The sequence below is a fragment of the Canis lupus genome, chromosome 17 (assembly GCF_003254725.2).
Source record: "Canis lupus dingo isolate Sandy chromosome 17, ASM325472v2, whole genome shotgun sequence".
In the NCBI taxonomy this organism is placed as follows: Eukaryota; Metazoa; Chordata; class Mammalia; order Carnivora; family Canidae; genus Canis; species Canis lupus.
In genome coordinates, this window is record NC_064259.1 from 14,708,692 (window position 1) to 14,733,935 (window position 25,244).

Sequence of the window (25,244 nt, forward strand, 5' to 3'; positions counted from 1 at the left end):
AAGGCATCTGTCTCACAGTGCCTATCATAAAGCTAAACAGGAGAATACGTGCAGAATACCTACCATGGGAGTGCACAGTCGATCTTGAATAAATATTATTACTGATATTATTATTGCTGGCGTTATTAGGTGAGACTAAGGCTCATATGAAAAAGGCTGCTTACAGTTATTGGAAGTACTCCAAATCCGAATATTATTTTGTGTCAAAGAAAACATAGTTAATTTTCAGATGGCTGTATCTGTGACAAATTCAGAAGAGCACCCAGCAGCTTTAATTCATAGCAACTCCATGAATGCTAAACAGAGCTGGTGTAATGGCCTCCTCGGCCAGTCACACAGGTGGGACAGTGCCCCATTCACACAGCCCTCTCTCACTTGGAACTAGGAAGATCCAGGTCCTGTCCACTTCTCCTGTATCCCACCAGAGTAGGGGTCCTAAAACTGGCCTGGCACCTCTCTTGCTGACCCTATGAAAGTCTCTTCTCTCCCAAGGCCAAGTTCAGGAAGCTGGGGAGGATGATCTCTAACACTAACCCCCTGTGACCATTATTCTTGGCCATCGTGACAGTCACTATACTGGGAAGCCAAATTCCCAGACAGGGGAAGAACTACCTCAGTGAGGAGCCACATATTTGGGCCTCACTGGGCCTCTAGGTCCAAAATCCTGTGCATTTCCATCTCCTTTCACGAGAGTATCACCTTCTTCTTGTCAGTCCCTAATGTGTCCCCAAATGTTGTTTGATTGCATGAATTACAAACAAATATATTTGAAGACTCTCAATACAATGCCTTAGGAACACTGAAAACAAACTGGGGCATTTAAAGGCAAGATTGTGATTTACCACCAAAAAACCCTGAGAAAAAGCATTATGATATTAGAGATACCCAAGGATATAGTAGAGGTCACTACTGAGGGTGGAGAAGCAGGCAGCGGCCAGGCAGCAGGCACCCTCACACAATAGGGGTAAGACAACCAAAAACCATTAAGATGTTCTCCAGTTAGGAGAGGTAAGTTTTAAATACCAAGCTTCCATGCCAACAATCACTGAGCTCTACAAAACAAATTAGCTCAGTTCAATGCTCTTTAATCAGAAGCTGGTAAACAGCACTGCTTAGATAGAAGTTAGCATTGAGTTAATATTATTCTTCTCCTTTCCATCTCTCCTTCATTGAGAGAGCTGTATGGATCCCAGGAAAACATCCTGGGCCAGCGACTATACTAAAAATTAGTTCTGGAGACCAACGGGTCGTCATAACTTCTGTGGGAATGCAATCTAAAAAGTTGAGGGTAAGAGGGTGGCTGAGAAGCAGGAGATATCCTCCAGGTCGCAGGTCCATCCATTCATTTATCCATTCCATCCAGAAACATTTGCAGACAGCTGTGTGGCAGGCATGGGGGTGGTAGGTGGCAGGAGGGAGGAGGCAAAGACCATCCGCAGGAGCATCAGGAGAAAAACCACAGTGCACCACAGTGTCAGGAAAGAGAACTAGCAGTGCTTGTGGTGAGCAGCAGAGGAGAGAGCATTTCTGGCAGGTGGCACCCCAGGAAGGGGCCGTGAAGAAATGAGCAAGCCTTTGGGGAGCAGAGAAGAGGAAGGGCCAGTCCTGCTGGAGCATCATTGAACTGGGGGGTGGCCAGGGCATTGGGACATTTGACAAACTACCCAGGAGCTTCTCATTTCAACCAGGAATGAGATTGCCTGCCCAAGGTGATCCTCACTGCCCCAGGCACTGACAGAAATCACATGGCCTACACCCAGCCTCCTTCATGCTCCAGAGCTGCCCACTAGGTGACAAGTGGTTCTTGGGAATGTGAAGACCTGTCTCCCACACCAGAGAGGCAGGATGGCATGGCGGTTCCCAGCCAGCAACTTGGCCTCCTGTGCACACTTCTTAGTAACTTTGGCAAGTATACAACCTCTCTAAAGCTCTGGTTCCCTCCTAGTAACAACGGGATTGCTACAGACAACCACACAGAAAGATCTGTGAGGGTGAAATTTCAGAGTTCCTGATCTCTTAGAGAACCTCATAAAAGCTTCAGATTCTGTCCCCCCAAAAATGTACATGCCCATACACAAATCTGAGTCGCTTCTCAGAGGTCAGCAGACTCCCCAAAGGTTGTCCATGGATCAAGGTTAGGCACGCCTCCTGCCTCTCCCTGGCTCCAGAAATTTTGCTCTGGTTAGGGTTTCATTTACACCTAAGCTTTTCTCAACCTGTCCAGCTCTCTTCAGTTTACAGGGGACAAAACTGGTTAGGAGCTCTGATTCTCAAACAGGCTGGGTAATACATATATACACAGAGCACGGGGAGAGTAGAGGCCACCGCGCGGAGTAGAGAATGAGAACCAGATGGCCCAGTTCAGGGGAGAGTGGAAAGAAAGACAGCTGCCCGAGGGGGCTGCTCTGGGGCTTACCCCTAATCAAGCCTCACAAGGAACAAAACCAGGGGAAGGCAAGACGGAAGTCACTGGCTCGGAAGGACTGGGAGTGGAAAGGTGGAGGTGAGAGAGCGCGGAGGTCAGAAGGAGAAGAAAGGCAGTCTTTTCAGAAGCCTTAAAAGAAGACCTGGGGGACCCGGACAAAATATGTCAGTCAATAGGTATTACTGATTTCCGAGCAGAACATCAGGCACTGTGGATCAACTAAGCACGAAAGCACCCTCCCTGAGGAGTCATTATATAAATTCCTGTTGTGTCCATAAATGCGGGAGGCACTCATTCAGAAAGAAAATATGTTTTATGAATTTACCAGTAGTGATGGTGAGGTTACTGTTTCTGCTCTGAGTCCTGCCGATAGCCTGGCACCCAGAGCTCTCTCCTCTCTGGCCAGGCTCGCATCCTCTAGGTCCTCAACCACATCCTATTGTTGCTGTACAAGCTTGTGCTCAGATTGTTCACCTGAGAGCTGCCCAGGCCTTTTTCCTCCTTCTAGAAGAATCCTATCTGTTCCTTGAAGGTCAGTTTCACCACCTCTCAGGAAGCTCAGATTCTTTTCATGCACTCTGGAAACACAATGGCTTCTCCAGCTTCTAAACTCCTAGGACACTGACTTGTCTACAAAATTCCTTTGGTAGAATTTACACACTTCTTTGTCTTATTAATACAATAAAATAAAAGGGGGGCAGTCACTAAGCACAGCTGAGTCATATAGAAGGAAAGTTGTATTTAACTGAGGGCTCCTCAGCTCTGATGAACATCTCTTGATCTGCACACTTGGAAGCAAGACACAAGGCAAATTCGGTTGCCTTACATCAGTATTTGCAAAGGCGTGGTCCACAGACACTGACATACAAATCGCCTTAATGGCTTATCCAAAAATGCAGGGCAAAGTTTTCATACAAAGGAGCAGAATCTAGAAAGTGGAATAATTCAGCTACGAATTTTATTTTTTTATTTTTATTTTTTTTAAAAGATTTATTTATTTACGATAGAGACAGAGAGAGAGAGAGAGAGAGGCAGAAACATAGGAGGAGGGAGACGCAGGCTCCATGCTGGGGGATCCCTGGGTGGCGCAGCGGTTTGGCGCCTGCCTTTGGCCCAGGGCGCGATCCTGGAGACCCGGGATCGAATCCCACGTCGGGCTCCCGGTGCATGGAGCCTGCTTCTCCCTCTGCCTGTGTCTCTACCTCTCTCTCTCTCTCTCTCTCTCTCTCACTATCATAAATAAATAAAAATTAAAAAAAATTAAAAATCTTAAAAAAAAAAAAAAAGAGGAGGGAGACGCAGGCTCCATGCCGGGAGCCTGACGCGGGACTCAATCCCGGGACTCCAGGATCACGCCCTGGGCCAAAGGCAGGTGCTAAACCACTGAGCCACCAAGGGATCCCCAGCTATGAATTTTAAAAAGAAAAGTCCCTGGGATTTCACAGAAAAGATGGAGAGTTATATGACTTTCATAAGCTAGAATTCCCAAAGTGGGAGCAGAGTGCTATGTCAAGCCTAGATCTCAAGGAACACAAACATCCCAGCTAAGCTCAAGGTGTGCACTACATCGCCTACACTGGGAGGTAAGTCTGTAGCAGCTATCACTTTTATAGTACACGCCTAGTTGCATGCCGTACACTTAGAAGGTGCTAGATATATATATGCCTGAGCTGTGGGACTTGACAAACAGTTCAAGAAGAGTATAAGATAACAGAGAATTGGTCTAAATACAAGCCACACAGAATCCCAACATCTTGAAAAAGAAAGAAAGAAGAAACATACTCTCAGGCAATTGATTCAATTTTGGAAATTAGTATCTCAGCTTTAAAAAGTTATGCACAGGGATCCCTGGGTGGCGCAGCAGTTTGGCGCCTGCCTTTGGCCCAGGGCGCGATCCTGGAGACCCGGGATCGAATCCCACATCGGGCTCCCGGTGCATGGAGCCTGCTTCTCCCTCTGCCTATGTCTCTGCCTCTCTCTCTTTCTCTCTCTGTGACTATCATAAATAAATAAAAAAAAATAAAAAAATAAAAAATAAAAAATAAAAATAAAAAGTTATGCACAGAATATCAATACATATGATATATATTTATAGATATATAGATATTGACATATACATATATATAATCAGCTTTTATATCTTGACCTGTATCTGTATGTACATATGTATATCTATCCCCAGAGAACAGAATAAGTTAAATTGATCTACTAGAAGACTTAAAAGTTGTTTCCCATAAATTTATAGGTACCATCTTTGATGACTGTGACCCATTTTTCAGTAAGCATTATAATCTGGAAATGCTTATTCATCCATAAATTTGGAGGTCAATAATTTACTATTGGATACTTTGACTTTAGCAGGTATCTCAAACTGCCATCCAATATATGGCATACATGAGACATAGTCTCATAGTGAACTATAGTCTGATGTTGTAAAGTTTAGGCTACACTCCACATGTGGTAGGATATTGCCCCTGGTCAGTTTCAGAATTTATATCTTGGTCAAGTGCCCTGGACTGCTGACACATTGAAGGAGTTGAGCTTTCCATTGGTCAGAGCTGGGTAGTGTTGCCACAGATATGCTCCAGCTGTCCAGTACACACCGCAGGCTTCCCGGCATGACCAGATGAGCCAAATTCAAAATAAAGAACTTCCTTTGAAGTTCCATAATACCCTCCCTCCCCATCACCTATAATCTAAAAGGATAACATCAAACCACTAGTTTTAGTCTCCAATACTGTTTGTGCATCAATCATACCTTCATCTCTACTCCACAGATTTGTTTGTCACGTTAGCGCCCCAACTCTTTTAATTCTGGACAAAAGGCATAGGAATATAATTGAATTTTGTTATTAAAATTCTTGAAACTGCCTCAGTAGACACAAGAGACATGTGGTCATAGTTTCCTAAACCTTCCTTCAAGGACACATCACTATCAATATCAAGATGATATCAACATGTTTATAAACAATTCAACTTTCCCAGTTTATATTTACTTTTGATTAACCCACCTATAATGAAAAGAGCTTCTGAGTTATCAAGAAGACAGGATTCTGTACACAGAAAGTTCACTCTGGAGCTCATCCAAAATGGTGGGGAAAACTTCTGATTCCTCAGAACTTCTTTTAAGGCAGAACCCGAATCTGACGCCAAGACCTTCACTGAAGAGCTGGGAGTATGCACTCCAGTTTTCCTGTGATCAGCTCTTGTAAGCCCTTGGAATGACATAATTCATGGCACCTGATCTTTGTGACCATAATGTTCATGCATACTCAGCCATCTGTCACTGGAGGGCTGTTCATTTGTTCAACTGGCTATTCCTTGCTCTATGATAGTCCAAACATTGTAGCACACATTGGAGTTGCAGATGAGAACCAACATCACAAGGTATTATGTACTACAACACATGAATGCACACTATATAACTTTCATTTTGCCTAAGTATCAAAGGTAAAGTCAGGCTGAGTGCTAAAGGACAGATGATGGAACCTAGTGGAAGCTGAAGGCCCAGCATGTGCAAAGGACTAGAGACACACGGTGTCACTATAGGGTACCAAAAGAGGAAGAGGAAAAAGGAGAGTTGATGAAACATTACATTGGAAGAGAGTATGACCCAAATGCTAAGGACATCAAGTGATTTGGGCTTCACTTGAAAATGATGAGGATATAGTGAAGGCTTTTGAATTAGGGAGAATCATGACCCAATGGGAGTTTTAAAAAGATAACACTGATCTCCCTGAAGGGTATGGGTAAATTGGAGAGGTGTGGAATTTGAGCTAAGAAAATCTATCACGGGATTTTATTTAAACAGACAAGGAGAGAGGCTATGACATGATTTGGCTTTGAAAAATACATATGGGGATCCCTGGGTGGCACAGCGGTTTAGCGCCTGCCTTTGGCCCAGGGCACAATCCTGGAGACCTGAGTTCAAATCCCACGTCGGGCTCCCGGTGCATGGAGCCTGCTTCTCCCTCTGCCTATGTCTCTGCCTCTCTCTCTCTCTCTGTGTGACTATCATAAATAAATAAATAAATTTTTAAAAAGAAAAATACGTATGAAGTAACTGAATTTGTGTGTGTGTGTGTGTGTGTGTGTGTGAAAGAGAGACACAGAGAAGACAAAGATTCTAAAGATTCAATGTTTGTGATATTGTTAAACTAAAAATATATGGTCCAAGGAAGCAATGATGAGTAGAAATGGAGTGGACACTGGGTATGGAGCCTTGGTAGTCCTGTTGATGCCACAAGAATGAGATTGACTCTGGAAATGGAGGGGAAGATCGCGGACAGAAGGCTGAACATCATAAACATGAAGGGGCACAGCCCTGGGAGGAAACAGAGAAGGAGCAGGCAACTCAGGAGAGCAGAGCAGTAGAGACCAAGGGAGGAGGAAGGAGAAACAATGGGAAATGCCTCCAGGGTCACCACCATGGGGCACTTCTTCCTGTACACCAACGGTGACATTTATTTCACTTTGGGTGATGACTGAATGTCCCAGAGGCAGAGAGGAAACAACTTTTTTTTTTTAAACAAATAATACATGTCAAACACAGCACGAAGGTTTTACAAACAGTAACCCTAAGTGTAAGAACTACTTTCTTATTATCCCTACTAACCCTACAGATGAACAAACTGAGACATTAAATACATCCCACACATGAAATTGTAGTTGATCACAAATCAGAGCAAGATGCAATCTCAGTCTTGGTGTTGTGTTCTTTCCATAATGCCACACTGCCCTCTTGGGTTTTCTAGGGCAGGTATCCACCTGGGCACCCCCTGGGCATTCTGGAGAACAGGGTATGGGAGCAAAGAGGAGGATCAGGACCCTTTGAGGAAGCATGCACTCCCCCTAAAGTAAATGTCTGACTGCAGGGTGGCAGGACTTCTAGGTGCCACCCAGAACCCAGCTCCAAACAGGTTCTCAGCTGTGGCATCCCTGTGAGAGGGAGGGAAGGTCCCTACTACCTTTCTAATGTTGATAGACATAAAGTCAGGGACATGCTTCAACCATGATAACCAACTGTCCTGGGTGCCCAGGACACAGGAATCAGGACAGTCCAGGAGGATCAGTTTTTCTGAGCCAGTGGTGAGCCCAGGTAACTATAAGAACCGGAGTCCAAGGCTGATGGGAAGTTGGATCCCACACATTATCTGGACATAGGCAGGGGGAGCCCAGATCCTTTGGGGCAACAGGTCTTCTTCATTTGAAGGGGTCTTGATTCTGGACTCTTCCAAGGCTAAGCAAGAACCCTTCGGGAATTTCCTGGGGCAAATGCCTGGAGCTAACACCCATCTCAGCAGTAAAGATGGGAGAACAAGATGGCCTTTGTCATTTTTAGCAGCCTCCTTATGACTCCCTGTCCTGTGTAGGTAACCACAGGCTGGGGGCAACAGGAGCATTTCTGCTCTATGTCCCCTCATACAGGCCTTTTGCACCCTACTTTCCACTGGTCCCCACCTCTCTGCTGCTTCAGCCAGTGTAGACCATCACCATCACCCACATTCATTCCATTGGCCGCACTACCCATTCTTAGGCTTTTCCTTCCCAATGTGCTCTCTACTCCCCCAAAGTAACCAGTAATAAGAAGCAAGATTGGCTCCATGTAATGTGTAACAATGTAACGTGTTGGTTTGTAAAGAAGGTGGATCCCCACTCATCCATCTCCCCATGTGAAGGAAATGACTCAGAGCATAAAACACTATGGCTCCCTGAATCACGGCTCATTTCCATTCTAACTCATGACCAGATTTTTCCTTCTTCCCCTCCTCCCTGTCGCCATCTCTGTCCTGGTCTTGAGAAGGAGACCTGCCACCAGGTGGGACTCACAAGGAGCTGCTTCTAAGAACAGGCCAGTCTCTCGGCTGAATTTCTATGGACCATTAATTTCCCTGGGACTGGCTGATACAGAAAGGGCTCAAATCTAAAAGGTGAGCAGGAAGGAGGACAGGGAGAAGAGAAAGATTAAGGAGCACTAACATGGACCTCATGCTTTCCTAAATTTCTCCAAAGTGAGCCACATCTAGCAGTTTGAAAGGAGAACACCTTGTCTCCTGGCCACTCACTGCCTGCCCCTCACTCCCTGCCCAGCACCCTGCAGCTGGGGAAGGCAGGGGAGTGGGCAGTCTCCTCTCTGCAGGGTATAATCTGGGAAAGGGACAGAGGGCAGCCCTCTCTCGACACAGGCGGTTCATCCAGGCCTCACTCTCCCAGTGCTTATTCTTCTTTCTGACCCCACAGAGAAAAAAAAAATCAATTTTAAAATACCAATTAAAAACCCCTTCTCCCAGTGCGTATTTGGTTACAGTAGTCTACATCATGCTTCCCTCCTTACAGATGTGTAATTGCCCTGAAAGCAGAGTTGTCCAGAAGTGAAATATTAAATAATTCAAACCTAAAATGTTCCAGAGGTAGAGCAAAGAGAGCTGGGTACGTGTAAGTAACATACTATGTAGAACCGGGAAACACACACACACACACGCACTCACAGCATGTGCAGTGCACTTTTGTGACTGCTAAAACTATAACATCTGGAATGCCATTCTGGAAAACTTCCAGATGTTTTCCATGAGGAACACTTTGTAAAAATTGTTAGCCTTCTAGGCATTTGTGAATTTTGTAAGGAGAGTACACTCCCAGGCCCACATAGGAGCATATATGGGATTATAAAGTGCTAAATGCTTTTCACAACTGTATAAGCAATAATGCGCTTTGGGTAAATATTCAGGGAAAATTATTTTTACAGACTGAGCAAATGGATATGTTCCAATCTGCAATTAGATTTGTATTTCAGAGAAATCAAGGAATGCAGGACAGCTCGTCTTAAGGCAGCCTGCCTGGGAGCCAAAGCTCCTAACCTGGGCAACATCACACATCCTGGTCATTAATTTCCTCGTTTGTAGTCATTCCAACACTGGAAGAGGCTAACGTAGTTTCATAGCTTGTTATATTTATCTTCCTTCCCGAGGATTTTTATATTGCATTTTATAAATCCGGCTTCAATTTATGTGTAAGCCCCATAATCATTAGCTTAATGTAGAAAGAAAGAAAGAAAGAAAGAAAGAAAGAAAGAAAGAAAGAAAGAAAGCAAGCAAGCAGGCTTGGGAAGAAAAAAAAAACCACACTCCAACAACAATGCCTGGGCAGCCCTTGGAAGAATTGTTAGTTTTTAAAATGCATAATATATAAACATCTTAAAGGAATACCCAGAGTCTCTTTTGAAATCAGAAATTATGTGAAGCAAGGAAAGAATCATAAAAGCTTATTGATTTCCCGAACCCACTGAGTAAAAGTATTTTTAAACCATGATTCACATAAGGGATACATTTGACACATCAAGAGAAGCTGGAAACCAGGCTCCATGCAGCCACATCAGATATTGCTCTGAGCCGAGTTTGTTTACCATTACAAAGTGAAAAGAAATTTGCTTTTCCTCCCCTGCTCCCTTTCCCCTGAGAATGGTGATTTTTATTGATTTTTGTCCATTATATATATATATATATATATATATATATATATATAAAATAGTCAAAGTTAAAACCTCTATGATAAACTAATCAGAAGCCTTGGCATTTCCATTCCACACATTGCTGCTGTCCTTTCTATGCGGGGCTTGGCCTCAAACCCAGAGAGAGCCAGAGCTCCTGAGGCCTTTTTGTTTTGAGGTTCTAAGGCTTTCCACTTCCCTGAAAGAATCCTTCAACTGGGATCTGCAAGATACTCCCAGGAAAGATCTGGCAAGGCAGAGCCTTCTCGGTAAACAGGTGAGGCGTCTGATCTGGAAGCCATGCTGGTCCCAGAGGAGACAGGCCCAGCAGGCCATTGGGGGAATGTGGGGAGCTCAGCAAGGGATGGCAGGCTTTGTCTCCTTCATCTGAACTCATCCTCATCACCTTCCAGGCATGTCTACCACCAGGGCTTTTTGGGGGTAAGAAGAAGTCAATGGTCAAACAGATGCACAGTCCAGCAAGGCAGAAGAAAGCATGAGCATCTTCCATTTTTTTTATTCCCTAGAGTCGTGGTGAGCCAGCGCTGGGATCTCAGCATCTCCCTGGGACTCCTTCATTTCTTTTGACCATTGAAACTCAGAGGAGAAAGAGACATGCTGCCACTGTTGTGGCCCTCCCAGCGCACCAGTGACTGGCATCTCCTCAGGGAGTTGGTTTCAAAACCCCATGCTTAGCACCAGTGACCCTAACTTCTTGGTTGCCAATACATGAAAAGAATAGAAAGCTACGGAGCTCCCAATTCTACCCAGGGCTGCTTCAAAGACAAAGGGAAAGAAATGAGAAATGGGAAAATGCCCAACGAATCAGAAAATATCGCAAGGTCAACCCACCTGGTATAAATCAGTGTGCACAGTTCCAGAGGATCGCATGGAAACCTCACGCTCACGTGTAATTTGCCCATCCCGAAGTATTTTTCCTAGTAGTGCCAAATGCCATAATGCTCTCTGTCAGTGATTTGAAATTATTCTATAAGCTACATATCGGGTACACTATTGTTAATGAAATGCACACAAGATGATGAACAACTTCCTTTTCCTGCTGGAGCCCCAGCTGCAACCAGTGCCTGGATCCTTCGTGCTGTAAATCAGCCCTTTGTACTCCAGGAGGATTCAATGAGCTGCAGGTGTGGGCTTGTGGAAGGCCGCCTGGGATTAGGTAGCAGCATTTGATATGAGATCCCAAACAGCACTGGCAATCTACACGCCACATGCGGCCACAGGCTTTGGAGAAAGCAAAGGAAAAACGCTGATGAAATGTGGCACGGGACCATGGAATGCAATGTCAAACTTTCACATCTGCAGGAAAAGAAAGAGAGTTCCTAATTTTACAGTGATGATGTCATTGAGAATTCATGACAGTGGAAATGATGGGCCAAGGTTTGCAAACTTAACCACTTAGGAGGTTGCTCACCGAAGGTTGAGCTTTTCAAGGGACAGTGCAGGTTTAAATATAACGCTGATTTGCCTTCCTGGCCTGAGGCATCACTAGTGTGTGTGGGTGGATGCACGCACATGTGGGTGCACACACATTTGCACTTAGGCACTGGAGAGAGAAGGGACAGGAAAAGAAGTTTTATTTGAGAGGTCATGCTTTGCACCAGCATATAAAGCTGATGCTTTGTACGCCAAATGTGTCCTTAGAAATATACTGTCTCTGTGTGATTCAGCGCAAAACATTGCTAGCTGTCCTTAACAACAATATATCTTTTAAAGATGGATTTCAGACACCCTAAAAATTCACCAGCCAAGAAAAACTATCATAATTGTTCACTCTCTCCTTAACGTTAACTACTGAAACGCTCTTCTTTTTAAATATTTTCTTCTTATTTGGGGCTGAAGAGACATGCAAACAAGTCTGGTTTTGTGATTAGCATGCTGATAAAATATATATTGAAGAAAACATATCTTTAATTTTTTAAGAGTCTGTTTTTCATTAGCTTATCTTGATAGTTTAAGTTAATCATTATTTTCAACCATATATGATTTAGATATTATGTCATTAATTCATGTATAGTCCATCTGAGTAATGATTGTGGTTTTCTACTTTACAAATTCATCTACTTCACCAAGAAACCAACAGAGTCAAATTCCATGCAACATCTGGTTTCCATTGAATGTAATTGCCATTTGCAGAGTTATAATCATGTGTTATTGTAAGGACCACGGTGTCAATCACTTCCCTAATGGGGAAAATTCAATGCCTAAATACCTGGGAGAACAAGAAGCTGACTTAAACAGGTGCATTCAGACACTGGGTTTTAAGTAGAATTCTAGCCTACCCATTTAAATAAATCATTTTAAGGAGAAACAATATTCTTTCCATCCCCTGTAGCAAGGGAAAGTATAACACCCAGGGCCTCAATCACCCATGCTCAGTTCCAGTACTACATCACGTTTAATCTTTTTTAAAATGTACAAATATGTCCATATCATACCAATTTCTTATGTTGCCTACACTGGTAGGAGCCCCTGAAGGCCAGGCAGCAATTCTGAAGACTTTCTGGGGGAAGAGTACATCTTCTGATTCTTCCTGCCTTACATGAACTCAGTCATCTCTTTTATAATGAAAAGAGGCTAAGCTTGATGTAAAGAAAATATTAAGCTGCTCAAAACTACCAAGGTCATTATATCCTTTCTAGCCCAAGGGGTTTTTGTGGGGATAATCACATAAGAGGTTAAAAAAATCATGAGGCACTGTGTTCTAGCGTGCAATATGTAAGCACTTTATGGCAAAAAAAAAAAAGTGAACCACATTTCCCTGACCTCAATTCCTATTGTGTTTACAAGCCAAGCCTCGTTAGAACTGGTAAACGTTTGGCCATTCATTCAGAAAACATTTCCGAAGGCAAAAATAACATGCCAGGAATTGCCCCGGACATTCAGGATGCAAAGATGAATCAAGACAGAATCCAGAGGGTGAGAGCGTAAGTAATTACAGCATGAAACATGCAGGCCCATGTATTATAACAAGCAGAGAATGGCCATTTTATCCCACCTGGCTGAGGAGGATCAGTGAGTCCAAGAAGGCTTCCTGGAGGAAGTGACAGCTGAGCTGAGTCTTAAAGGGTAAGTAGGAGGCTTTCTGTATGTTGGCTGTAAAAACATAAAGACATGACATTTTAGTCTCTGCTACTAAAATGTTTATGGGACTAAACTTCATGATTCAATAGAAACACTATAAAAAGGTAGTTTACAACCCCTTTCAATTCATTCATTCACATACTTATACCTAGGCTATTTACTATTCTATTCACTGAACTAATATTCCTCATGTATGAGGACTTAGGAAGCATGACAGAGGAGCAATTCTTCAGAAGTAGTTTCTATTATCTTTGGCATTACCATTACCATAATATCATCTTATATTTGAGAAACACTGCAACCCACAAAAGACTTCCGAATACATCTTATTTTCCCATTATAATAAAAAGTGTAAATAACAGATGAACTCCATTGCAATTCACAGATCTTAGGAGGTCATGGTGAAGAAAGGCCTAGAACTCAAGTCTTTAACCTCCATCCTAAGACTGATTAGCTTAAAACGTGGAGCCTCCCCTCCACGAGGAGGTAGAAAGGGAAACTGTAGCACCTCACCCTTGGTGATATTCACCATAGCTGAATGGATGAATACATTTTCAGCTCTTAATTAGACATGCAAATGGAGAAGACTTGTATGAAGAAACTTCAAACTAGAGTAGTCAACAAGCACCATTTATCCTGGGCTCTATGGTGCATTTCCGGATCATGTCGGCAACACAGTTATTCTCATACTTTTCTTTCTTTTCAAGCAATGGGTAGAGGGGTTCCATATCCCCCTGTGGCATTTCCAGGCTCACAGCTGGTGAGATAACCCAGAAATTCTTGAAAGGATGACCAGATGAGGTAGGCTACAATGGATGAGTAGTGATTTAAAAAAAAAAAAAAAAAAAAAAACAGGATAATTAATAAGCAATGTTGAGGCACCTGGGTCACTTGGTTGAATGGCCAACTCTTGGTTTCAGCTCAGATCATGATCTCAAGGTCATGGGATCAAGCCCTGCATCAAGCTCTGCACTCTGCAGAGTCTGCTTGAGGATTTGGTCTTTCCCTCTGCCCCTCCCCTCACCCCACATTCTCCCTCCATTTTCTCTCTCTGTCAAATAAATAAATCTTAAAAAAAAAAAAAAAGGTCAATAAAATAAAATAACTTCTGAAACAGGAAGGTAAGGAGAGCCAGTGTAAGTAAGTAGCACTGGATCAGGACCAGGTTCTAGCCCGTGGGTTGTTTACCCCTTTACCCCTATGAGCCCCTAGGGTGACCAGCTACTCGGTAGGAAGTGCAGCCCCTATCCCCCACCCACCCCAAATGTTTGTTGCAAGAATCGAGACAAATATCTAATACAAAGATGTGCAAATTATAAATAGTGAGCAAATGCAGGGAAGGTATCATGATCCCTGACAAATTGAGAGGTGCTTCCCTTTCCACCCGAGGCTACCAGAGATTGGTTTATAGTAATAACATCTGTCCAGCTGAGGCCCCCTGAAGATCATAAGACCCACAGAGGCAGGAATCGGGTTTCTAGGTTCTCTGAAATGCAGAGGAAGGCTGTTCTCAGAAAACTGCTCTGTTACTTTTTTGGTTTTAGTTTTTAGTTGAGTTGTTTTGTTTGTTTGCTTAGGAGACAGATGATGAGTGAATTCCAAGGGACTTGGAGGCTCCTTGCAAATAGTCCACAGCTCCAGAATGCCCAGGTGCTGGCTATAACTCGCACAGTTGCTCGCTGGGACAGAGCACATGACATTCCTCTGACATTGTATACTGAGGCCTCTCAGAAGGCAGCTAGCAGGAGGCTTTTCAGCCTCGGGATTAGCAACTGGCCACGTCTTTTTGGAATCAGGTTTAAGGAACCAGTCAGTAATTGCTGGGAGAATTCATGCTCACATACACATGCACATGACAACAGGGGACAAAAGGTAACGAAGCAGATGATGGAAGGTCCCTTGAAGGTACTTTGTTCCTGGAAATCTCTCACTCACAGAGTATTAAAGGCAAAGTGACAGATAGTGTGATACTGGTGTCACCTGCAGGAAAGAATCTCCTCCAGGATTAGCTGTCAGAACAGCTGGGATCAGCTCCAGGTCATGCCAATTATCTGTTGGGGACTTCTATCTCTTGACCTTTTTTGGTCTCAGTTTGCAGATCAATACCATGGGGGCAATGTTTGTTGCTGTTACACTTTATGGGATAGTTATAAAAGTTAAATATGAAAATGATTCCTAAACTCCAAAGTGTTATGTTCCTATGGCCAGTAGGTCAACAAATGTGGATATACCATGTACCCTATAACCAAATTATTAATTATAGGTGGCTCTATATATTATATTGTAAGAGCTGACATTTATTGCACACTTGCCATGTGCTTTCACCATTCTAAGCCTGTCATGGGTTTTCATTCATTTAATCCTCACAACCAACCAATGTAGGCACCAGTATTGTCTTGTATTTTTCAGGTTCAGATTGCTTAAGTAAAAAGCAGCACAGCTCACAAACAGTACAGCCAGATTTGGCCCCAGGAAACCTGCCTCCAAGCCTGTGTCCCTAACCACACTATATGGCTTCTCATACATGCAGGAATATACACACACACACGTATATTAAACTCTTTGTCTTGAAACAACTTCAGACTAACGGAAATGCTGCAAGAATAGTACAAAAAATTTCCAGAATATTTTTCACCTAGATTCCCCAAATGTTAACACTTTAGCATATTTGCTTTACCATTCTCCCTCCCCACAAAAATACATACACATATTTACATTTTTCTAAACCCTTTGAGAGTTGAGTTACAGACACGAGGCCCCTTAAGTGTCTAAATATCTCTGTACATTTCCTATAAACAAGGACATTCCCTTATACAACCGCAATATAATTATTACAATCAGAAATTAACACCAATACAGTATCATTACCTAATCCACAGATCACACTCACATTTGGCTAATTATCTCAGTAGCATCCTTTATAGCAAGAGTTTGTGGGTTGTTCCTTTTTTTAAATTTTTTTTTCTGAGATCCCATCCAGGATCACATGTTGCCTGACCTTAACATTTTTGAAGGCAACCGAGTTTGGTCTTTTCTGGGTTTTCCCCTGATGAATTCAGGTTATGCATTTTTGGCCAGCGTACCACAGAAGTGATGATGTGCCCTTCTCGGTGCATCAGGCCAGGAAGCATATGATATCTATTTGTCCCATTACTGGCGATATAAAAACACATAGATTTTTAAACCATACTCCTTGTTTCCCATGTAACATGTCTCCCCAGCTGCCCAGGGAGCTCCCTAAGGCCAGGGCAGGGCCTGATTCGGGTGTAGATCCTTTACCACACCCTGCACAGGCTGTGTACTCAGTCTGTGCTCAGCAAACTCTTGCTCTGTGTTCTCATTTCTGACCCAGTGTTTCTTTCAAAATCACTCCCTATAATGACAGAGTCAAGGACTAGCCTGTTTCCACCTTCATTCATCCTACAGGTGGAATGCCTGCTCAATTTGGGGAATACCATTTCCATGTCAGGCTGCTGGGGGTACAGGGATAAACAAAACACAGCCCTGTGGTCCTCAGGAGATGGCACTGCCATGCTACCCACCCAGCAGAGAGGCAATGACATAGTCCTCCTTCCTCCACCAGCGAGATCTCTCATCCCTCTCATCCACCTCCACACTCAACAGCATAGTTCCCAGCAATCAGGGTCCAGATATCATGTCATGAATCATGCACTGTCAAGTGTCAGAAGCTTCTAGTAAGTTAATGCATTTTCTTCCTGATTGCATGTTGGGTTATAATCAACAGTTTTCCAGAAATAAGACCTTAACCAAAGGAGGGATTCTTGTGGTGAGAAGGCCAGGAGGGAGGAAGGTTTCTGGGCAGCAGTGCCACCCAGGACACCCCATGCCTCATACCACAGGGGGTGTCCCCTGCCCCATTGTTCTGTGAGCATGACCCCTATAAAGAACTCAGCCCCCATTCACCCCATGGGATACAGTGGTCCCAGCACAGATATCATCCTTGTACTCTCCAAGAAATGGTTGAATAAGGCAGAAAGGAAAGAAATGAAACTGACACAGTCTTTATAGCACCCCAAATGTCTCTGATCTGTCCCTCTGGCCCAATTAGAAATGCAGAATCAAATCATCTATTCATTTATTGAAAAGCTGGCCCTGTGAGGTGCCACCCTCAAGGTGATCTGGGGAGAATGCTAGAAAAACATGCCCTTGCCCTCTAGGAGCCAGCCAGCACATGTAATAGGCGTCCAGCAAACCTGTCAACATGTCACCACCTGCTGATATGTCGTAATAGCCTTTGACAACTGCACGTGTTACCGTCCACTCAGAGCCAGTGATTAAAGAGAAAAAGCAACACAAACTGCTGCTTTCAAAGAAAGTGGTCTTACTCTCTGGGGACAGGGTACATGCTGAGCCCACAGTGGCAGTGCAGACAGACAGGAGGCTGGCGGAGCAGGGTTAAGAACACAGGCTCTGGAGGTCAGGGTCTGGGCCGCAGTGCCAGCTCTAACACTTGCAAGCTGGGGACCTCAGACAAATTATTTAACAGAGCTAGCTAAACCGCCTTACCTGTAAAACTGGAATCTTAACAAAACCTTTCTCATAGTGTTCTGAGAACTACACGAGATAATTCTCTCAGTTGGCTGGCTGTGCTACCAGGGAGATAATAAACCCTCCCGGACTGAGGCAGTATTCCAATGCTTTAGGCTTTCTGGAGCTGGAGGCTCAATACGGTGTGTCTCTACCCCCATCTCTAAACCGGCCCTGAATTTCTATACAACACAGCAGCAAGGAGCAATCATCTGTGAAACTCTATTGATGTGTTTTTAAAGAAGCCTATCAAAACCTGAATATCTAGAATATTCTAGATATCTGCAGACATTTGAAATTTCTATAGCAAATGTGGGGGAGGGGGCAATGCTCCCTGATGTCAAAGGTCACCAAGCCTTTGCAGGTTTACATTTTTATGCTGTTGTTTCTCTAAATCTCTTCATATTTATTTTATCTTTTGTTTTGCCAAAATTTCTTGACTTTTCAGTTATTTAACTTTTTAAACTGCTTTTGTCTCTTCTCTCTTTGTATTTTTAAGTGTTCCAACATTACGTTTCTTATCATTCTAAATGTAAAGTCTGTCTTCCTTCTATTCACTTGATTCTTTCAGCCTTTAGTTTCTAAAATTTCTGGTTTTTATCATTTGTCTTGTGGTTTTGTCTCCATTAAACATTTTAATGTTGGCGTTGGCTGAGAACGTCAGGCAGAAATCTTCCCTCTTTTGGGGGTGGGTGTGGGGGTCATAGTCATGGGGCAACATATTCCGGAGTGATTCAGTACTGTCACCCCGTCTGCTCCTACACAGCTATTCTTCTGGAGCCTCTCAAATGGACTCCCAGCAATTTTTTAAAAAGATTTTTAAATTATTTATTCATGAGAGACACAGAGAGAGAGGCAGAGACATAGGCAGAGGGAGAGACAGGCTCCCTGCAGGGAGCTTGATGCAGGACTCGATCTCAGGACCCTGGGATCACGACCTGAGCCAAAGGCAGATGCTCAACCACTGAGCCACCTGGGCACTCCAACTCCCAGCAATTTTTAAGTCACTCCTAAAAAGTCATAATCTAAGTAACGTGTGAAATCTTCAAGTTTCAATTCCTTCTTCAGGACAATAGTGCATCTACTCTTGCATTCATCACACGCAGCTCATTCCTCTCACATTAGAGGAAGGTCATGGCCTAGCCTGGGGTCATCCCTAGCCAACCCTGGAAAATCCAGCAAGCCAGGTGAGCGGTGAGCTACCCACCATGCAGGAGAGGTGAGACGCAAGTCCTGGCCACCAGACCCAAGCACCCCAATCACAGGGCCCTCGCTGCTCTGGAAAGTTCTGGCACAGCCTGAAACCCCAGAGAATACACTTGCCTGGAGGAAGGTCATTCTGACTCACCGACTAGAGTTTACAACTTTGCCTCCATCTCAAAATAGAAACGCCAATTCCAGTATGGAGCGCAACCAGGCAGGAAGGGATATGCCTTGTCTACATCACCATTTGCAGCATCCAAATGATTGCTCTTGGTAGCCAATGCAATTGTAAGAATTCTTTTAATTTGAATTAAAGTATTCAGACTAAATACTTTAAGCCTTAAAGTAGGCTTTCAATACCCTCCCGTATTCCCTATTGCACATAATCCTCATATGGGAGGAATGAACTCAAACGATCGATTAATAGACCCAAGGACTCATGGTGAGTGGCCGATTCAGAACTGGAAGCCAGGTGTCCTGCCCTCTTTGCAGCGTTCTTCCCCTGTGTCAGAATACCTCCTACTGTTACCCAGCAAGAGCCTCACCCCAACAGAGGAATGCCTCTGCCTGCACAGCATCATCTCAAGGGCCACAGCCACCTGGTGGCTGGGTCCTGACATCATTTTCTGCCTTAGGAGAGATCAGGAGGCATTCTCAAGGGCAATTGACTAAGGGGATAAAGGGACTGAACCCTAGGGTGATAGGGAGCTATCTTGAGGAGAAGCCAGCCTGGGAATATGAAGCCAAATAGTGCCCTTCTGCCCACCAAAGTCTCCCCACCAAGTTCTACCCATCAGAACGTGACTCCTGTTGCTCAGCCGACCACATCAGGAGCCACAGCTTTTAAATTTCAGTGGACTTAATTTTCCAAACTTGGACTTTAAACAATGTATCTATGTCCGGTATGTGGGCCAGAACTTCGCCTGGGGGCTCCAGGTCACTGAACATGTAGAACATTGATTGAAACATTTTGTGGAACAAACAAATTAACTTCCTGAATGGAAAATACAACCTTGCCTATTACCGAAGAGTAAAAATCCCAAACGTAAGATTTATCTCTAATAGTCTATCGGGGAAAAAAAATCTGAACTCAATACCCCTTTGCCTATTGAATAACACTAATCCTGGGCAATCCCTCTTCGGTAACCCTGCTTGTCTGCAGTCTGACTCAAGCTTGTTAAAACTAACCCATTTTTCTTCTACGAAAGATGTAATCAGTAGTAAGGAAACGAACTTCGAGGATCCTGCTAATCAATCTACGTTCCATAAATGAAAACACTCCCCAATTGGTAATTAGTTTCCAATGGTGAAGTAATTAAATATTTCACTCCGAATTCCCTCCGCTCTGCATCTGGGGCTTTGTGAACGTTGCATTTTCCAAGACCCTGTGTGCAATCTTGTTTTATTTATGGCTCAGCCTTTAGAAGCTTTCTGAAACTCTATCGAAACCACACAAAGGCAAGGGGAAACCTGACAAGTGTTGAACTTGATTATTACACTCAGTCAGGCCAGGTAAAGCAGAGACACCTGATCTGCCCTTGGCCCATGCGTTATCAAGAAACCATGATTACATAGTTCAGGACAGTTTTAGGAGTTCAAGATAGAAAAGTGGAAGCCAAATGTTTTCTTATTTAACCTTGATGAGGAGCTTTGGGGAATGAGAGATGAGCTTGAGTTTTCCAAACAGATGTCTGTCTCGTTTCAATCCCACCCTCCTGGCTCCTCACCTGGTCTTCTGTTACTGAGATGCAGCATCAGATCCCATGCAGGAGTGAAAAATGCCAATGCCATATCAACCAAAAAGTGCACTTTTAGTTACTTGACCAAGGTGGAGTGAGACGTGTGACTAAAATCTGTTTCTTTTCTTTTTTTTTTTTTTTAAGATTATTTAAGAGAGAGAGAAAAAGAGAGGAAGAGAGTCAGGGGGAGGGCTAGAGGGAGAGAGGGTCTCAAACAGATTCCCCACTGAGCACAGAGCCTGATGCAGGGCTCAATCTCACAACCCCAAGATTATGACCTGAGCCGAAGCAGAGTCACATGTCTAACCAACTGTGCCACCCAGGCACCCCTAAAACCCATTTCTTAAAATTTAACATTTAATCCAATAATTGGCTATTGCCAATATGCATATGAGAAGTTGAAACCAGAAGTTTTTGTGAAGAAATGTTGAATCTTTCTCTTCATATGCAGGGTCAGTCGTCAACTGGTTATTATAAGGAGGCATGAGGGGATCTGGAATGGAGAGTATTCCCTGGCAGTGCTACTCTCAATCCTCAAGCCTCGAGGGCCAGCGCACTGGTTGTATGAAATCCCTGGTACTGTCTCAAGTTCACACTCCATCCACTTACCTCTGGAAAATTGCCATTAGCAACAGGTAATCATGTACATTTTCAAGGTCTCCCCATCATGATTTAAACACTTCAAGTTTTATCATTCTCAATAGCAGCCACAATTTCCTACCCCTAAAGAATTCTCAGCTCAGCAAGGTGGAAGGAAGGAAGGACAGCCCCAGTTAAAGACATGCTCTTTCAGAAGGTCAGGGAGAATTTAAGTAATGTGCTTTGTCCCAGGGGAAATTCTCACCAGGTATAGAACAAATGAGAATGGGTGAAATAAGCAGCCCATCTCCATAAAGAAAATGACAGAATTTAAAGCCAGTAGCAAAAACTTAGTGGAAAGAATCCTAGACTAGGTATCAGAAAGCCTTGATTTTAACCCTGGATCTAGCACCCAAGAGCCATATACCTTGACAGCTTCAAGGAGACTGTTTTTTGTTTTGTTTTGTTTTGTTTTGTTTTGTTTTGTTTTGTTTTGTTTTGTTTTAAAGAGACTGGTTTTATATTCCCCAGGTCCTTCTCACACTGACATGCTGTATTTTGAGAAAAGTTCAGCTATTCCTGATCATAGGCAGGAATCATGGGCAGCATCCCCCCCGCCCCGAGCCCCATAACAGCCTATTGTTAAGGTACAGTTTAAAGAGTGTGCACTGAAGCACTTCCTCTTTTTTTTTTTTAATATTTTTTTCTTTATTTATTTATGATAGTCACACAGAGAGAGAGAGAGAGAGAGGCAGAGACATAGGCAGAGGGAGAAGCAGGCTCCATGCACCGGGAGCCCGACGTGGGACTCGATCCCGGGTCTCCAGGATCGCGCCCTGGGCCAAAGGCAGGCGCCAAACCGCTGCGCCACCCAGGGATCCCAAGCACTTCCTCTTAATAGGAGGATGACCTACTGTGGGTCCCTTGACCTAGCAGATGTGGTTTTTTCGTCCACAAGATGTGAAAGCCTTATGAGATGTCCTTAGGATCAATGAGATGAAGAATGTGCAGACACTGTATAAATAGAAAAGACCAATACAAATACCTGTCTTTTTTTTTTTCCATCTCATTAAATGTAAATGTCATGAAACCCATTGTCCACTAGCTAACTGCCTACCTAGCCAGTAAGCCTGGTATTAATGGCAGAAGACTGGGTGAACCCCAAGGCTTAATTTGGGGTGATCTTGTGTGCCATTGGAAGTATTATTTCTAAATGTGAGAGAAAACAAGCCTGGAGTCAGGTCATATATTACATTTGTAAGAGTAAGCATTTAACTCTTAAAAATGTACACATTACCTCTAAAATCAAGGATAAAAAAGAAAAAAACCCCATTCTATGATCAATCAGATGGGGAGTTTCAGAACATATGCTTCCTGCAAAGGAATGTGGAGATCATCAGGATTTAAAAATCCTTTGAACAATTCATGATGAAATTTTATGGCATAATCTTCAAATTCTCTGAAAATTTTGTTCAAGGTCTTGAATTACATCAAATTTCCTTGAAATCTTTGTTTTGCTTTGCAAATGTTTACAAAAATAGTGATAGAAACCTTGCTGCTGGCTGTCATCAGAGATAATCAGTTTCCCTAATGGATTTCAGATATATTAATGGAAATGCTCCTGTACCCCCAAAAAATAAAGGAGGAAGGAGCACTGCCCACTAAGCAGTAAGGCATTGTAACCTCCTGTGAAAAATGCACTAATGATAGTACCAGAATTAGTAGCAGCAGAAGCTGAAATAGGTACTGAATGAATACCTATTACCAGATCCTAGGCTAAGCATATATAAATGCTTAGTCCATCCTCATAACTCTAGGAGGCAGACACTGTTATTCATCTTTTATAAGCCATCAAGATCCATATAGTTATGTAATTTGCTTAAAGTCACAAGGCTAACAAGTGGCAACACGTGGATTTGAATTCACATCAGTCTGATTCCAAAGCCAAGCCTCTTCATTGCTATACTCATCTATCTTCATATAAACCCATAAAAGCCTGTGCTCCCAAGTCTGCAGCTTAGGGCAGCCCAGGTGGCTCAGCAGTTTAGTGCCGCCTTCAGCCCAGGGTATGATCCTGGAGACCCGGGATCGAGTCCCACGTTGGGCTCCCTGCATGGAGCCTGCTTCTCCCTCTGCCTGTGCCTCTGCCTCTCTCTGTGTGTCTCTCATGAATAAATAAATTTTAGAAATCTAAAAAAGAAGAAATTACCAAAGTCCGATTCCTGGTAGGACTTCATAATAAATTATTATGTTTTGAGATTTTTAAAGTAATATTTCTAAAACCAAGTAATACTGAATATAATTTTATTAAATCAATTTGTTAATAGTATTCATGAATTTATTATATATATTTATACCTTCTAGATATTAGTTTTTCAAGATTTTTTGTACATATGAGTATGAGTACTATATATATTTTGAAATCATTTTGGAGTTTCAGTCATTTAACTAAATACAATTAATATCTAAATATTTTTATTTTGCTACCATATCCTTAATTTTAAGTGTTGTGCAACTTAAATGCAGATAATTTTCTGAAGCTCAAAATCTTATGGTAACTTTAATTACTTGATCTACAAATTTATTCAATTTTTACAGGCATTTGTTTTTTTACCATAAAGGACCACTCTCTGATTTAAGCTAGAAAATTAGAAGATTCATACATGATAAGCAGAGTAGTCTAAATACGTCACCAATTTGGCAATGTAATGAGGACTATCTCAAATTGGATTTGTCTGTCCACAAAATTCTTTAATCTAAATGTCTTCTTTGCTTAGAAAATGTATTAAATGGAGCAATGATGTCAACAAAAAGCTATGGCAGGCATCACTCCAAAGTACCTCTCTTACAAAGGAAAAGATTTGAACAGGCTCGTGCATCCATAAGTTCAGAATAATAAAGATCGAAATTCTTTCATGTGAGTGGTCATAGATTCATCAGCTAAGCTTAAGACTTTATGAGGTCAGTTAATAGGTGCAGGCACGATGCCTCACAGAATTGCAGAACTGGCCATTTTACACTAGTCTGAAAGATTATCAGCAGTCTAGGGCAAAAAGCGCAAAGAAATAGGGAAGTTTCTGCTTTTGAACGGCACTGTTAGGAAGTAGTCAACATGTCCAGTGACTCACATACTAATCTAAGAAATCATTAAACTTAAAAATGCTTTCATGCTAGCTTATGAATCTATAAATATTAGTAACTATGTTCAATTAATAACACTTGTTAGTATGACTGAGAAAGAAATAGTTGGAAAAACACTATTTGTTCGCAAAAAAGTTCCAAAATAAACTATTGGAGGCACAATATTTATAAAGTGCTAAAAGCCCACACGTGGTATGATATTGAAGGAATGCAGTCTGTTTGTGACCAGGGGTGTTGGCTGCAGTGAGAGGAAACTGGGACAACAAAACCTCTGCCTTTCTCATCATCATGGGGTGCAGCTAATGCTTTGTTCACAGAGAATTCTCTTATCTAAATGTGTGAATTTCACACGAAACCATGTTATCAGGATGGCAATCCTAATTAAACCCATGTACCACAATTACAGTGAAGAACCTGGATCAGAATACAATTCTGTGTTGTTTTACAAAAAATTATCCTGGATACCTAAAGGAAGAGTTTTAAAGAAGTTGTAAGCCCATAAAGGAAGACCTGAAAAATTTGAGAGGGCAGAAGGGAGTGAAAGAGAGGAGTAAGTTCCACTTTGCTGATTTGCATAAGGGAAACTATTAGCTTCAGGAAATGGCTTAATTAATTGACACTTGAATCCACTTAATCTAAAATTGCTAAGTCTTCACCATAAAAAAAATAAATAAAATAAAATAAAATAAAATAAAATAAAATAAATAAAATAAAATAAAATTGCTAAGTCCCCACAAAAATGCACCAAAGTGCACCCAGAAGGTTTATGCAAAAGGTCAAGGCAAAAATTCAACTTTGGAAAAGCAAAGTTAAAAACGCTTTACTGAACATAATAAATGAAATAAATAAAATAAAATAATGCTTCACTGATAATATATAAATATTTTAGTTTGAATACAAAAGACCGAATCACTGAGTTGAGTAGAGCAACAACTGAAAATTATCATTTTGAAATTTCTGTGAAAAATTCAATGGGATTTGAAATTCAATTACATTATCATATGAAATTTCAACATTGCAT

At 42.5% G+C, this 25,244-nt stretch overlaps 1 protein-coding gene across 1 annotated transcript in view; it reads right to left on the bottom strand.

Annotated features, from left to right (window-relative positions):
- The window catches only part of OSR1 (odd-skipped related transcription factor 1), a 217,396-nt gene that overhangs the window by 180,141 nt on the left and 12,011 nt on the right, over positions 1-25,244 (bottom strand). Inside the window, 1 exon segment of the mRNA XM_035700561.2 lies at positions 12,928-13,025. The gene's annotated coding sequence lies outside the window, so the exon portion shown is untranslated.